Genomic DNA, 15,413 nt, shown 5'->3' with positions numbered 1-15,413 from the left:
GGAGCATGCACACAGGTACAGATGAGAGATAAGAGCTCACCATACAAGGAATCAAGGAACAGGAATGGCAGTAGTGATACCTGAAGTAATGGGGAAGTTGGGGAGAGTAGGGGAGGAAGGGGGAGCCAATAGTAAAGATCAACGCATAACCACCACCACCCTGCAGGGGGACTAACAACAGAAACCATGGGCGAAGGGAGATAGCGGTAGGTGTAAGACATGAAAATAATAATAATATATAATTTATCAATGGGTGACAAGGGGGAAATAAGAGGAGCTGATACCAAGGGCTCAATAGAAAGTAAATATCTAGAAAAGAGCGACAGCAACATATGTACAAATATGCTTAAGACAGTTGATGTGTGGAATTGTTATAAGAGTTGTAATAACCTCCAATAACGTGATTTTAATAAAAAAATAAAAAGTTATAGTGGCGTTTGCAGAGAACAAATAAGGCGTATTTGGAGAATCCATATGAAGTTTAAACTACAATGAAAGTCGTGATAAGTCTAAAGGAAAGTTAACCTCATGAATTCCTAAATATAGAATGTATTTAAGAAATACAGTTTACAGATAATATATATAAATTAGATAGAGATAATATGGTAATAAAGCTATTCTTTTTAGGCATTTTGATATATGTATTTTTCCTTAATTGGTTCTTTATTATCCAGTTTTTATATTTTATTTTTCCAATATTTTAAAACATTTGAAAATATTTTGGGGTTAAATTATTCTTTAAATTCTCTATTCCTTTATTTCTTTTCTTTAAATTTTTCCTTTAAAATTTATTTTCTTTCTTTAAAAAAATATACTTTCTTGTAGTCCTGATATTGCATTATTTTATATTCTCAGTTCTCAACCAACCCAAAACCATGCTCAATTGATTATATCATTTTTTCCTCTCCTTTGCCCATTATTACATATAATCCTTGATATTATATATTAACTCATCCCATATTTGAACTCTTTAATAACATTTTGGTTTGAGATGAACCTGAACACTTATTTTTTGCAAATTTATTGACAATAACATCAGGTATGTGTTAAAAATTAATGATAAAAAACTATTAATGATAAAAAACAACATACAAATTTATAATGAGAAAATAAATAAATAAATTTAATCAATTTACTTCTGTATTAATGTTCTTTTTTGTATTAGTGTTCTATGGCTAAAGTAAAATATAGTTAGAAGTTTAAAAATGACACATTTATTATTTTAGAGATCTTTAGGTCAGGAATTTGACATTCATCTCACTGGTTTACAATCTAGGTGTAAGCAATTTGAGTTCCTTCCTGGAGGTGCTAGGGAAGAATCTATCCTCTTGCTCATTCAAGTTGTTAGTAGAGTTTTGGTTCCACTCCACTGTTGGACTAAGTCTTACACCATCTAGCCAGTTCTCAAGCTTCTAGAGTCCACCTCCATGCTTTGCTCAGAATCTCCTCTATCTTGAAAGTCAGCAATAAAGTTTTGAGTCCCTCTCACACTTGACATCTCTCTTTTCTCTTCTACCTTTAACTGCATTCCACTGGCTCATTCTTTAATTTCCCGCTTCCATTTTTAATGACTAACATGATTAGACAATAGTCAAGTGCTGTTACGCTACTTCAAGGAAAGGAGAGAAATGCTAATCTCTTCATATAGAGACTTATTCTAAAGAGTTGGTATTATGTTTATGCAACTTGATGGCAAACAAAAATAAGATAAAAATATATTTAAGGGTGGAATGAGTAGACAGAAAAGAATAATCAGAAAGGTAGTTTAGGGAAATATTGACCAACTATTTTCTATAAAAAGGTAGATAATAAATGTTTAGGTTCTGTGGGCCATACTATTTCCTTTTCCACTACCAAAGAGTGTTTCTCTAGCAAAACAAAAAACAAACGAACTATAGAAAATATGCAAACAAATAACTACAGCTGATTTATAGTACAGCTTTCCTGACGAAAATAGATAGCTTGCAGATTTAGTAAATAATCAACAGTATTCATATCCTTTGTTTAGGACATGGACTTTGAAATGAGAATTTAAAAAGTATTAAATCCATGCTTCATAAACACAAATCTCAGACTGTTGCTAACCCAAATATGCATACTTTCCTTATTTTTGGCGACAGGTGACCCTTTCTAATCTCCCGCCTGAAAGAAGCTCTGTGGCTAAGTCTTGACAGATGAACTGAAAGGAAGTAACGTGTGCAAGATCCAGGATGTATACTTACAGTGAAGGCGAACGTCTTTCACTGCCCCTTTTCTTCTTGCTGATTTAGTCTTGGATTCAGTGGATAGATATGGCGAAACCACCTAGAAACATGTGGAGACCATTTACATCATATCAGAACACGGTTGATGAGAAGTCTGCACCTTCAGTGCTGTGGCGCCATCATGCTCTCCCTCAAGTCACTTTTCTAATACAAGGAAGGTTAAATGTTTCTTGTTCAGGTTACTTTTTCTCAATTTTAATTTAGTATTTGAACTTATATCATTAGTTGATCTCTAAGACTTAGTTTCTTCTCCTATAAAATGAGAGCATTATAGTTTTATGGGGTTGTTATGGAGCCTGAGTAACCTCATTAAATCCACTGGAATATAATAGGCAGTTAGAAAAATAGTCAAGGAAACAACATTATCAAGAGTCCTTTATTATGTTAGACATTACAAGAATGCAAATTAAATATTGGAAGTAGTTTAATCTAATTTTGAATATGACTCCTTCATTTTTTATACTTGATTATGCAAGAATAATATAAGATACCTAGAATCAGAGAGAGTACATAATTGCAAAATAAAATTAAGTTATGTATTGTACCAAATTGTCTTAGTTTTCTTCACAAGAGTGTCCGAGAAAGGAGGATACAAAGGAAATTGTCAGGAACCAAGTTGTAGTCTAGCAGAGGAACAAGTGAGTGTTTAACCACTACTAAGATCTGAGAATAAATACATCTTAAACAGATGCAGTACATTTCTTTCTTAAAATGAACTGCAAATTCTGTAAAGTATTTTAAGAGGTAAGAGTCAGAAATCTAATCCAGACTCTAATCTTACAAATGAGAAAATAGACATGGAGAGATTGACTAATTTTGAGACTTCCCATCTGGGAATTATTCTTTACTTAGAGCAAAAGAAGACTTCCACAAACTCCAGTTTTCCAAAAGCAGTTTCAGTCGGAAGAGTAACCCAGGAAATACCTGTTCAACCCTCCGAAAATGATTCCGATTAGAGCATTCCTTTAATTATCTCCAATTCACTTTCAACTTACTTCTTGCTTAAATCTCTCCATATATGCTGATGTTTGTGTTAGAAGAATAAGCGTTAAATTCTTTCATCTCTCCCTGTACTCTTTAAGATGAAATAAGATTACGTGGGCATATCACCCAAGTGCATTGTCATTGACTCCATCTTCATTTTATTATAATTCCTGCCTTTATCCTAACCCACATCCAAACCTGGTCAGGCAAATGTGCTCAGATCTCTGACATCCTGTTTTTCACCCCACCAAATCTTTGGTAATGCATATCCTTTTAGGGAAAAGCTTGTGTCTTTCAATATTTTCTCCAGTCTTTGCTCTTTGTGCTTAGGGACTAATTCAAATATCATCTTCAGGTTTTTATTTTTCACTTGCTGACTAAGTGACCTTTCAATATGCTACCATAAGTTATCACAATATTTGTCATAAGTACTTTTTATTTGTGTTGGGTGTGGGTGTTGCCTGTTCGATAGTAGACACTCCAACAGTATTCAATGCCACACAAAAAATGAGGGATTATAATCTAGGTTTCAGTACGTTCACTTTTCACTCTACTGTATTTTCCTATCCAAGTCCTACAAAAGAGACATAACTTGCATCCCAAGGAAATCCAAATGATGTGCACAAATAGTACAGTTCTATTTAATTGTAATTGCCTGCATTAATTTTCTGCTAGCTATAATCAATAATAAACTCACTACTCTTAGATTTATGCACAAATTTAGGTGAACACCCTGAACAATACTTCATTTTAAAATGTATGATGATTGTTTTACTTTATTATAAAGTTTCCATATAGAATATTAATATGTTAACAACTGCTTTTAAATGCAGTCATTACAGTATATAAATTATTTACATCACATTATCTACATTGGCAAACCGACTCAAGGTTCCAACTAGAATAAAGATTCTTCATGTCAATGTCAAAGAATGTAATTGTCTCTTTAGAGCACTGGGTTGATCTAATGTGGTCAGGATAGAAATTGGATACCCAAAGTGGGGGGTAAAGGCATGAAGTGGCTGGCTTACAAACTTTCCGAAGTGGGGGAATATATTCATAGGATTATTGAATTCAGGTGTAGGTGTTACTAAACTGTAATTGTTAGGTGAAGGATTTTTTTTGTTGTTCACTTATAGAATGTTATGTTTAAATGAGGGTGACACATATTGAATTACGTGCATTTTAGTTTTATCTTGTTGGGTAGATACTTTTTTATTGTTTGTTTGAAAATTACATATGGCTAAAAAGTTATGTGAAATTATCAAGTTGACAAGGGGTGATCTGTGGTAGTTACATAATCTGGTGTCAATTTGGGACTTGAGATGATTAAGAGTGAATTTTTAGTCTAGTCTGTCAATCGGGTCCTAGCCAATGACACCTCGGTGTAGGCATGGCCTTCCCCTGAGAATTCTGGGAACTCCAGCATTTTCCTCCTTAGAGACGGGATATGTGCTCTCTCTCTACTCACTCCCTTGGAGACTCTTGACTGATAAGACTCACTCTCTGAAAGACACTCAACTGACAAGACACATGGTGACACGGCCTGAGAGCTGGAGAATCCACGTGGACCTACCATCATGCAACCAGACCTCTGGAGCTGGAGAAGTCTTGTGGACAGCCCCTGCCAGCGCTGAGATGCTTACAGTGCCACTGGATCCCCAGGACTTCCCACCCACCGACCCACTGTCCTCCTGCATTCAGCGTTGTTACATATGTTTCATGAGTCTGAAGAGGACTTTATGGATTGGTATTGGACATATGGGCTAGTGTTCTACTTGTGGACTTGATCTGGACTGTCCTGGGGCGTTTTCTCAATATTCCATTGCTCTTGTGTATAAACCTCTTTTTTATACACTTATGCGTGTTTATGAATTTGTTTCTCTAGTCTACCCAGTCTAACATAATCAACTAGTGCATTAAAATAAGTTATCCACTTGCAAAATGTTGATTTATTTGGAGGAATTATACTCATAAAATTTTCCAAATGTATCAATGTTTTCAATAGCCTTTTACTCAAGGTTTACCATAAATTGAGTTCCTATTGAATCGATTATATCAGAGATCATGTTACTCTCCTAAGAGTTCTTTCAAATTGATGTGTTAGATTTCCTAGGGCTTCAAATTGGATTCTATTCCAATTTGTAAAAACAAGTTAGAACAAATAAGTCTTATTGCATTTTTAATCCATGCATAATTTTTTAGTGTATGAATTTTTAAAAGACCTCTAATATGTATTTCTGTAAGAGATGAGCTGTTCATTATTTTTAGCACACAAGAACCCAAATATTTGTTTTTACTCCCTTTGTTGACCTGGTTAAAAGACTATTGGGCTGGGAGACAGGGGATTCGCTATTTTGCCCTAGCCCTGATGTTGACTCAATACGTAATATGGAGCAATAATATACTTACCTGTGTAAACTTAAACTTGTTTCTGCACTTATAAAATGATATTGGATTAGCTATATAACACCCCACCCTTTTTTAGCTCAAATATTTTGGGGGGTTTTCTGTATAATTAGATATCTAATTTTCTCCCCAATTTATGAATTTATACAGCAAAAATTAGTTGTCTGTGTTAACAAAGTATAGTGTAGTAAGCATTCATAATAGTTTAAAGAGGATGGTATTGGATTCAATAAAATAGCATCAATATTCTGAGATATTGCTTTTGCCTAACTGCCTATTGTTAAGAAAATGGGGGTGTTTCAAAAGGGTAAGATAGATTCAGGAAATATAAATAAATTAAAATAAATGATTGAATGTCGTGATTCCCCAATAATACATTAAAGAGTTTGAGGCCAGGGATCCTGGCTTCTCCTTCTTTGTAGTCTCCATAGTGATGAACCCACTAATGGAAGTAGGGTAGGCAGCTATTTCACAACATAAAGAACTATTAAGGCTCACCTTAATAAGAGAGCAGAGCTTGATCTTTTAATTAGATAAAATTCATTTAAAAATATACACTTATTGCTCATTTCTAATGTTCTAGAATATGACCACTATATCATCGACCTACTTTCATCATTTAGAAGTATATTTACCAAGGGTCTTTAAATATTTAAAAATTGATTTTAAACATATTACTAAAAGTGGCAAATCCACGTTTTCTGGCCTTGTTATTATTTTGTTTGTGGAAGGCTGATTGATAGTGTTAGCTATAATAGGTGCTACCTTCAGTTTGAGATATATTTAACTCAAAAATTGTATTTCTGATGACAATATCTGTAGAGTTAAATTCTGTTGTACAATTTTTTGAAGGACAAGAAATTGAGGTTTGTGGTGGGCGCTGGGCCCAGATTCCACTGGATGCTGATTTAAGCCAGCACCAGGAGTGTAAGCCTGGCATTCTGTTCTTTCCACGTGGGCCTCATGAAGGAAAGCACTGAAGAAGTGCTTATGTAAACAAATGTAGAATCCAAGCTCAATTTTCACTCAAGTACATGTCAGCTAGGAAAGTAAAAGAAACATTCAATACTAGAAATACTAGAATGCTAGACAACATTGAGTAGTCTGCCAAAGAGAGACACTTTTAAATTCCAAGTGACCCTTTGGTGCCTCAACTTGCCACTCCACATGATGCCGTGATTGAATTTTATAAGGATTCAGCTTCAACACCACGGTTATGAAATATTAAAGTTGACATTTTCAGTCCTGAATAGGTCTCCCACTAATAATTCACAGTTAACTTTCATAACCACTGTTACCGATGTAAATTTATACCTCATTTTTAAAAAATTCAATACAAAACACAGACACACCAAAGCCTTTTTTCTTTTGGGCTCCCTGAAGAGGCATGTGATTTCTGGGACTCTCTGTGAAGCACAAGGTAAAGTACTTTCTAGTTGTGAAGATGATGCCACGAATGTGCATACAGCCAGAAAGCATATTTTGGGGTCTTCAATTCACGTTTTAAATTTACCAAACAATTTATAACAGTCTGTATTATTTTGCTAATCTCGATTTATTGAGCTACTGACAGAGGTTAAGTGGCTCCTCTTTTGATGAATTTGCATTTGACTTAGTAGGCTAGTGTGACCAAGGTATTTTCATGAAAAAGAAAATGATTTATGTAATTTTTTCTCCATTTATAAAAGCATTAGCTATGGAATACTCATGCCTCTGACTGGTTAGCATCTTGGTCTTTCCAAATAGGCACACTTACTATTCACTTACTGATGATCTCATCTGGTAGTTCACAGTTGGGAACATAGTGGAGAGACCTGTTAACCATTTTAATAAGAATGATTGTCTGAGGTACAAGAATGCACTGAGGGGTATGGACACCAGGGAGTTCTATTGTAAAGCCTTAAAATTGCATTTACATGAGATCTGACGATTGGGCTTGGAAATAAATTACACTGGTAAACAAAGGAGTAAATGGACTAAACATGCTGACAACCGAAAAGCAAACCCACTGTCATTTTAAAAATTCTGACTCAAGCAGAATCTACATGACAGAGTATAATTTCCTTTTAAGGCTCTTGAAACTCTAATCTTTACAGAAGCTGATTGCTCCCTCTTCTTCCCATCGAGCTTCTAGTGAATTTGAACTGCTGATCTGCAGTCAGCAATCGTTCACTTAACCAATGGGCTACAGGGGCGAATTGTCTGTGCGTATACTCAGAACATGGCTGAGGGAAATCTTAGCCAGTGTCCGATTAGTGTTATTTTCTTTATGTTTTCAAATTTCATACAACTTTTCTTGTTCTTATGAAAATATGATTAAAAGCCATTGATGAGAATTTCAGTTTTTCAAGTTCCTTTCCCTTGGCTTCTATTGGTCCTTTGTCACACACATTGCTCATGTAGTTACCTCGGTGTGATTGGTCTCTGAACTGTAGTGACTTAGTTAATGTGACCATTCTGGTCATGTTGTTCTCATTGTTCCTTGCCTTCAAGTCACTTCCAAATCATAATAACCCTATGTGCAAAAGAATGAACCATTGCCTGGTCATGGCCCATCCTCACAAATGTCCCTGTGTTTGAGCCCAGTGTGTTTGTCAGTCCAGCTTGTCATGGAATATCCTCTTTTCCACTGCCCTTCCAGTTTACCAAGCAGGATGACCTTCTCCAGGGACTGGTCTCTCCTGACAGCATGTCCAAAGTATGTGAGACGAAGTCTTGCCATCCTCATTTCTAAGGAGCATTCTGATTGTTCTTCTTCCAAGATAGATTTGTTTATTTTTGGTCAGCCCATGATACTTTTATCATTCTTTGCCAGAACCTTAATTCAAATGCATTGATTCCTCTTCTGTCTTCTTTATTCAATGTCCAACATTCATATGTATATAGTAAGAAGTGATTGGAAATATCATGGAGTGGGTCAGGCACATCTTAGTCCTTCAGGTAACAACCTTGTTTTCTTAAACTTGAAGGAGGTGTTATTCAGCAGATTTATCCAATATAGTGACTCACTTGATATCTTGACTGCTGTTTCCATTACGGTTGATGGTGGATTCAAGTAAGAGGAAATTCTTGATGATTTTAATCTTTTCTCCATTTATCATGATGTTATCAATTGGTCCTATTGCGAGGCTCTTTGTTTTCTTTACATTAAATTGTAATCCATACTGAAGACTGAAGTCTTGGATTTGCATCAGCAAGTGTTTGAAGTCCTCCTCCCTTGCAGTGAGCAAAATCATGTCATCTGCTTGTTGCAGGTTATTAACAACCCTGATGCCCGTACTGTCTGATTTAAAACACGCACTATTCCCTTGGTGTGTCTCCCCAGAGGTGATAAATCTCCGCACTTCAGTGAGTGTCAATGGGCCTCTTCTTGTCATACTGGTGTTGTTAGGTGCTATCAAGTTGATTCAGACTCATAGTGGTTCTATGTACAATGGAAGAAGCCCTGCCCTGTCCTGTGCCTTCCTCACAAGTGTTCTCATATGTGAGCTCATTGGACAGGTTCCCCTGCCTTTTGATTCACACATAATTTCTACATGAACACACCATAGTGTTCTGGAATTCCTAACCATCTCAATATCCATCATGTTCTGGAATTCCTAATCATCTCAATATCCATCATATGGTATGATCCACAGAATTGAATGTGTTTGCATGATCAAGAAAACATAAGGTAAACATATTTCTGGCATTCTTTTATATCAGCCATCTAATGCTAGCAATGATATTTCTTGTCCATGATTTCTTCTGAATCTGGCCTGAATCTCTGGCGGCTCCCAATCAATGCATTTCTACAACTATTGTTGGACGATCTTCAGCAAAATATGACTTGCATGTGATCTCAGCGATATTGCTTTATTTCTTGTGCATTCTATTGGATCACTTTTCTTGGAAATAAACAGAAGTATTTATTTCCAGTCCGTTGACCGAGTTTCTATCTTCCAAATTTCTTGGCATTGACAAATGAGTGCCCACAGTGCTTGAGCAGCTGCTTGGAGCATTTTAATTAGTATTCCATAAATTCCTGTAGCCTTGTTTTTGGTAAATGCTTTCCTGAAATGGTGGAATGTTGACTCTCTTATGTCTATCTTTATTTTTTTAAAGCTTCCTTGAATACTTACTGAAATAAAGTATATTTCTTTTTTTCTTGTCAAAGTACTCAGTGAAGTTGCACGCAAATCAGTTTTTGTGCCTATGTGTTTATTTTCTATTTTTATTTTTAATGAATTCCTGCAGTAGCACTTGATCCTAGAATGCATGTAGAAGAGTTAGTGAATCAATGAAGGACTATAAAATGCAAGGTATTCCATCCATGTCTGGAATGGACTTTCTCACTCACTGTCTGCATGTCTTTAGGAAATTCACCTTGCTAAATTCCAAACACTTCAATTATAAAATAAAACTTAACGTTCTATAAGCCTCAAATATATCTTTCACTCGATTGACTTGACCTTCATTATAAAGGATGTTTGCCCTGTTAACACAATTTTTGTATAGTTTATGTACATTGGAGCCAGTTAAAATACATGTACTAATGAAGTGTACCTGCACAGTGTACCTTGTATAATAAAGGGGATGGTTTGGAGAAACAACAATACAATTCACAGTATTTTTTCCCTAAGCAAAATTGTATTGCAAATAAGTAATGATTTTTCCATAGTACATGCTAACAGAATGAGTGCTTTCCATCGTAACAACCAAAACATGCCATCAATTTTATGTGATGTTTTAGTTTCAGAAGAATTTAACAATGGTGAGCACATTTTAGCTCTCATTAATGCACGCACACCGTCCTGAGATTGTGTCTTCGTTATCTTGTGCTGCTGTAACAAAAATACAAGTGGGTGTCTTTAATGAACTTAAGTTTATTTTCCTCACATTTAGGAAACTTGATGTCCAATAGGAACACTGGCTCAAGAGGAAGGTGTTCTTTCTCCATAGGCTATGGGGTAAATCCCTCATTTCCTTTTAATGTCTGAAGGCCTGGAGTTCCTTGGGAGTCTACCTTTGTATTGTCATCCATCTTCCCTGGGGTCTAAGAGGCTCTCAAATCAGGGACACTGATTACAAAATATATATTCTGCCATGGTTTTTACTCATTTCTTAATGGTACTGATGTTCCTCAACATCCCCCCTTAAATCTGAGCAAGTATGTGGCTTAAATAAAGATTTTTCACCCAATGTTCTTTTCATAATTGGTTGGCTGATCACATCAGATCACACAATGAGTAGCACCCACCATCAAACGGAATTGGGCTGGACAGTGCAGAACATATGTAGTATGCATTTTTCCTGTGAGGAAAGCATTGAGCAATTCACTCTGGATTAGTGCACACAGTGGTGTCACCTGGGATGATTCTCTCTGGTCACAGTGATTTTTTTCATAAAAACTGTTTTACTTGAAACTCATTTTGATTTTGTTTTGTTTTTTTTGTGATGGCAGATTTAAGAAAATAGCATGCATCTATGAAATCTTGTTTCCTGCTCAGGACAAATGCCCCAGAAACTATTGAGTTATTGAACATAGCTTACAAGGACAGTGATTTTGGAAAAACTCAAGTGTATGAGTGGTTTTCTCATTTAAACAAAGGTGAAATGTCAATGACAAACCTCATTCTGGACATTTGTCAACTTCCTGAACAGACCAAAATGTCCACTTGTTGTGCAGTTGGATTTCATTCCACCAGGTCTGACTGTTAATCATGCTTTCTATTTAGGGGTTCTGAACAGTATGTGACAAAAAGGCCTGACTTGTGGCAGATGGGGGACTGACTTCACCACTATGACAATGCACCTGCTCACACAGTCATCTTAGTGTGCCAGTTTTGGGCAAAAACAAAACAAACAAACAAAAACCCCAGCATACCTCTTTTGCTCCACACACCTTATTCACCTATACAACTTCTTTTTTCTGTATGCAACTTCCTTTTGTTTCTGTGAATGAAGAGAGACAAGAAAGGATAGCAGTTTAATGACATAAAAAGGTGAATAAAAACAAGGGAGATGATTCACTCTCTTTCTCACTCACTCACTGTCTCACTCACTCTCTCACTAACTCATTCACCTTCCCACAAAAAAAAAAAAAAAGTAAAAAACAAGGGAGATGCTGTCAACCATCCAAACAGATGAGTTTGAAAATTGATTCTAAGAATGGAATTGCAGATTTGACAAATGTAGTAAGTGTAATGGAGAGTACATCGAAGGTGATAAGTTATTGTTGTTTTTAAATATTTAAATACAAAGTTTTTGAGGGATCTGTTTTTTGGGGGTGTGCCCCTTGTACTTCATTACACAACTTCCAAATGATATCGTTGCATAACTTACAAACTGCTGACAAGCATGGCACAATTGAGTTCACACATACTTGGGGGATAGCATTCAATGGATAATATTCTATTCTTTGACCTTCACATTCATGCTTGTGCCACATGTGAAAACACATTCATACCTTAATATCATTTCAAAAGCCTTAAACCAACTCCAAAACCAAACTTAATTCTGGGTAAAAATTCTTCATCTCTGAACCTGTGAATTCTAGAATAAGGTATCTGCTTTAAAGTACAACGGTAGAATAGGCACAGAGTGGGCGTTTCTGCTACAGACGGGAGAAGTAAGAGGTAAAGAAGGGATAATGGGCACCGAGTAAATAATCAAATAGAACAATTGACATTAGCTCCCAAGATTTGTGTTTTCTGAGAGCATCCGGAAGTTACTTTGCCCTCTGAACGCTGGATGCTAGCCATGTTTGGGGGACTCTAGTGGAACACTCTTGGTATTGGATCTCAACGCTTGCATTCAGACATAACTGGACAACCACTCTTCTTTCTTAGCTTGTGATGATACCATGCCCCTAGTTCAGTTGGGCAGTTATACTGCTCCCTCAGGCCTGGAAGAACTAGTTCTTCTGCTCTTTGGGCATACCAACTTCATCACCTCAGCTTTATACAGTGGCTAGGCTGCCATCTCCCTAGAATGCATGAATTGTAGCCCCAAACACAGGGATCAAGTTGCTGAACATCTGACACTTTGTAACCAAAGTTCCACTTTTTGTGATCCAGATACCATGGCACTACTCTGTCAGTTTGTTTTTACTCCAGTGGGTTGTGTGCTGCTGCCACGCTGAAAGCGGTCATTGGCATTTCAAATGTCAGCAGGGTCACCCCAAAGGAACTAGTTTCAGGGAAGCTTCCAGATCAACAACAGGCCTCAAAGAAGGACGGGCTCTCTACTTCATTGGAAGAAGTTACAGAATACTTTGGGCATAACTTCAAAGCATTTTCAAATACTGAAAGTCTAAAGAAAGGAAACAGAGCATTGTCAGAGATACTGCTAGCAGATGGACCCCTCAAGTCTGAGGACCCTGAAAGTGTGACTGAAGAGGAGAGGATCTCTGGGAGGGGAGTAGACCATGGTGGTGGGAGTCCCTTAAGGCTGTGGGAGTGGAGTCTTCAGGGTCTTTCATTTACCGAAGAGGCACAGCACACGGTAAAGAGAAACCACTTCCAGATTCCCCTAGTGTTTGGAGCATGAAATGTTCAAAGTATTAACTTAGGAAAATTGAAGAGGTCATAAATAAAATAGAATACATGCAGATCCATATCCTAGGCCCTAGCACACTGAAATGACCTGGTATTGGCCTTTTTGGTCAGAAAATTGTATTTTTACTATGACAGAAATAACACAATCAAGAGGAGTGGAGTGAATTCATTGTCATTCATTGTCTTGCTGAATTCATCATGAAGTGCAATGCTATCTGTGATAAGATTATATATATTCACCTTCAAGGAAATCCAATCAATATAACTATTAAAATGTAGGCACTACAAAATAAAAGTTAATGATGAAGAAATTGAAGAATTCTACTAATGATTTCAATCAGAAATTGCTCAAACATGTAATCAAGATGCAATGATAGTTATTGGTGATTGGAATGAAAAATTTGGAAACAAAGAGGAAGAAACAGTAGTTGGAAAATATGAACTTGGTAATAGAAATGAAGCTGGGGATAGTATGACACAATTTTGCAAAACCATAGACATGTTCATAGAAAATATCTTTTTTTCTAACAACACAAAAGGTGAATATACACATGCCTATCCCCAGGTGGAATGCACAGTAATCAAATGGGCCACATCTGTGGGAAGACATGATGGAGAAGCTCAATGTCAGTAGGTAAAACCAGACAAGGAGCCAACTGTAGAACAGACCATCAATTGCTCTAAGTGAGTTCAGAATAACGCCAAAAATATGAAAAGTATACATGAGCCAAAATTTGATCTGGTGTCTATCCCCCCTGAATTTCAAGAGCACCTCAAGAAGAAATTTAATGCATTGAACACAAATGGCATAAGACCCGCTGATCTGTGGCGAGATACCGAGACCATCATTCATGACAAGAGCAAAGGTTGCTGAAAAGACTGAAGATAAAGGGTCAAAGTGGGTGTCAGAGCAGACTCTGAGACTTGCTATTCATCAGAGTTGCTAAAGCAAATGGAAGAAGGGAAGAAGTCAAGGAGCTGAATAGAAAGTTTCAAAGGCAGCTCGAGAAGACAAAGGCAAATATTATAATGAAATTTGCAAGAACCTAGAATTAGAAGCCAAAAGAGAAGAGCATGCTCAGCTTATCTGAAACTGGGAGAACTCAAGAGAAAAAAAAATCAACCCTCAAATTGAAATTCTGGAAGTTTCTATAGGCAAAATATTGAATCATGTAGGGCGCAGCAAGCAAAGATTGAAAGCATACACAGAGGCAGTCTACCAGAAAGAATGAGTGGCCAGTCCACCATCTTAGGCAGTCGCACATGAGCAATAACCAATGGTGCTGAAGGAAGAATTTCAAGCTATACTAAATGCATTAGCCAAAAACAAGGCTCCAGGAATTGATAGAATACCAGTGGAAAATATTTAGAAGTCTGAAGAAGCACTGGAAGCACTCACTTGTCTTTGCTGGGAAATTTGGAAGACAGCTAAAGAGCCAACTGACTGAAAGAGGTCCATATTTGTGCCGCTTCCAAAGAAAAGTAACTCAAGAGAATGCTCAAATTATAGAACAACATCTTTGATATCATAACATGTAGAATTTTGCTTAAGATCATCCAACAACAGTTTCAGCACCACATTGACAGGGAACTGCCAGACACTCAGGTTAAACTCAGAAGAGGACATGCAACAAGGGATATCATTGCTGATGTCAGATAGCTCTTGGCTCAAAGCAGAGAAGACCAGAAAGGTGTTTCTTTGTATTTCATTGACTCTGCAAAGGCAATGGACTGTGTGGACATCAAGAAACTGTAGATAGCCTTGAGAAGAATGAGAATTCTGGAATACACTGTGCACATGAGGAATTTCTATATAGATCAAGCAGCAGTTGTGGAAACAGAACAAGGGAATACTTCATGGTTTAAAATCAGGAAAGGTGTGTGTCAAGGTTGTATCCTCTTACCACACTTGTTCAATCTATCTGTCGAACAATCATCAGAGAAGCTGGATTATAAGAAGAGTGCAGCGTCAGGATTGAGGGAAGGCTTAATCCCAACCTGGGGTATGCAGATAGCACAACCTTGCTTGTGAAAAGTGAGGAAGAATTGAAGCACTTGCTGATGAAGCTCAGAGATGGTAGCTTTCAGTATGGCTTGCAACTCACTAGTAAGACCAAAATCCTCACAAATGGACCAGTAGGTCACATCACGATAAATGGGGGAAATAAGTAGAAATGGTGAAGGATTTTGTCTTACTTAGCTCCACAATAAATACATG

The sequence above is a fragment of the Tenrec ecaudatus genome, chromosome 2 (assembly GCF_050624435.1).
Source record: "Tenrec ecaudatus isolate mTenEca1 chromosome 2, mTenEca1.hap1, whole genome shotgun sequence".
NCBI lineage: Eukaryota > Metazoa > Chordata > Mammalia > Afrosoricida > Tenrecidae > Tenrec > Tenrec ecaudatus.
This window is presented reverse-complemented; position numbering follows the sequence as displayed.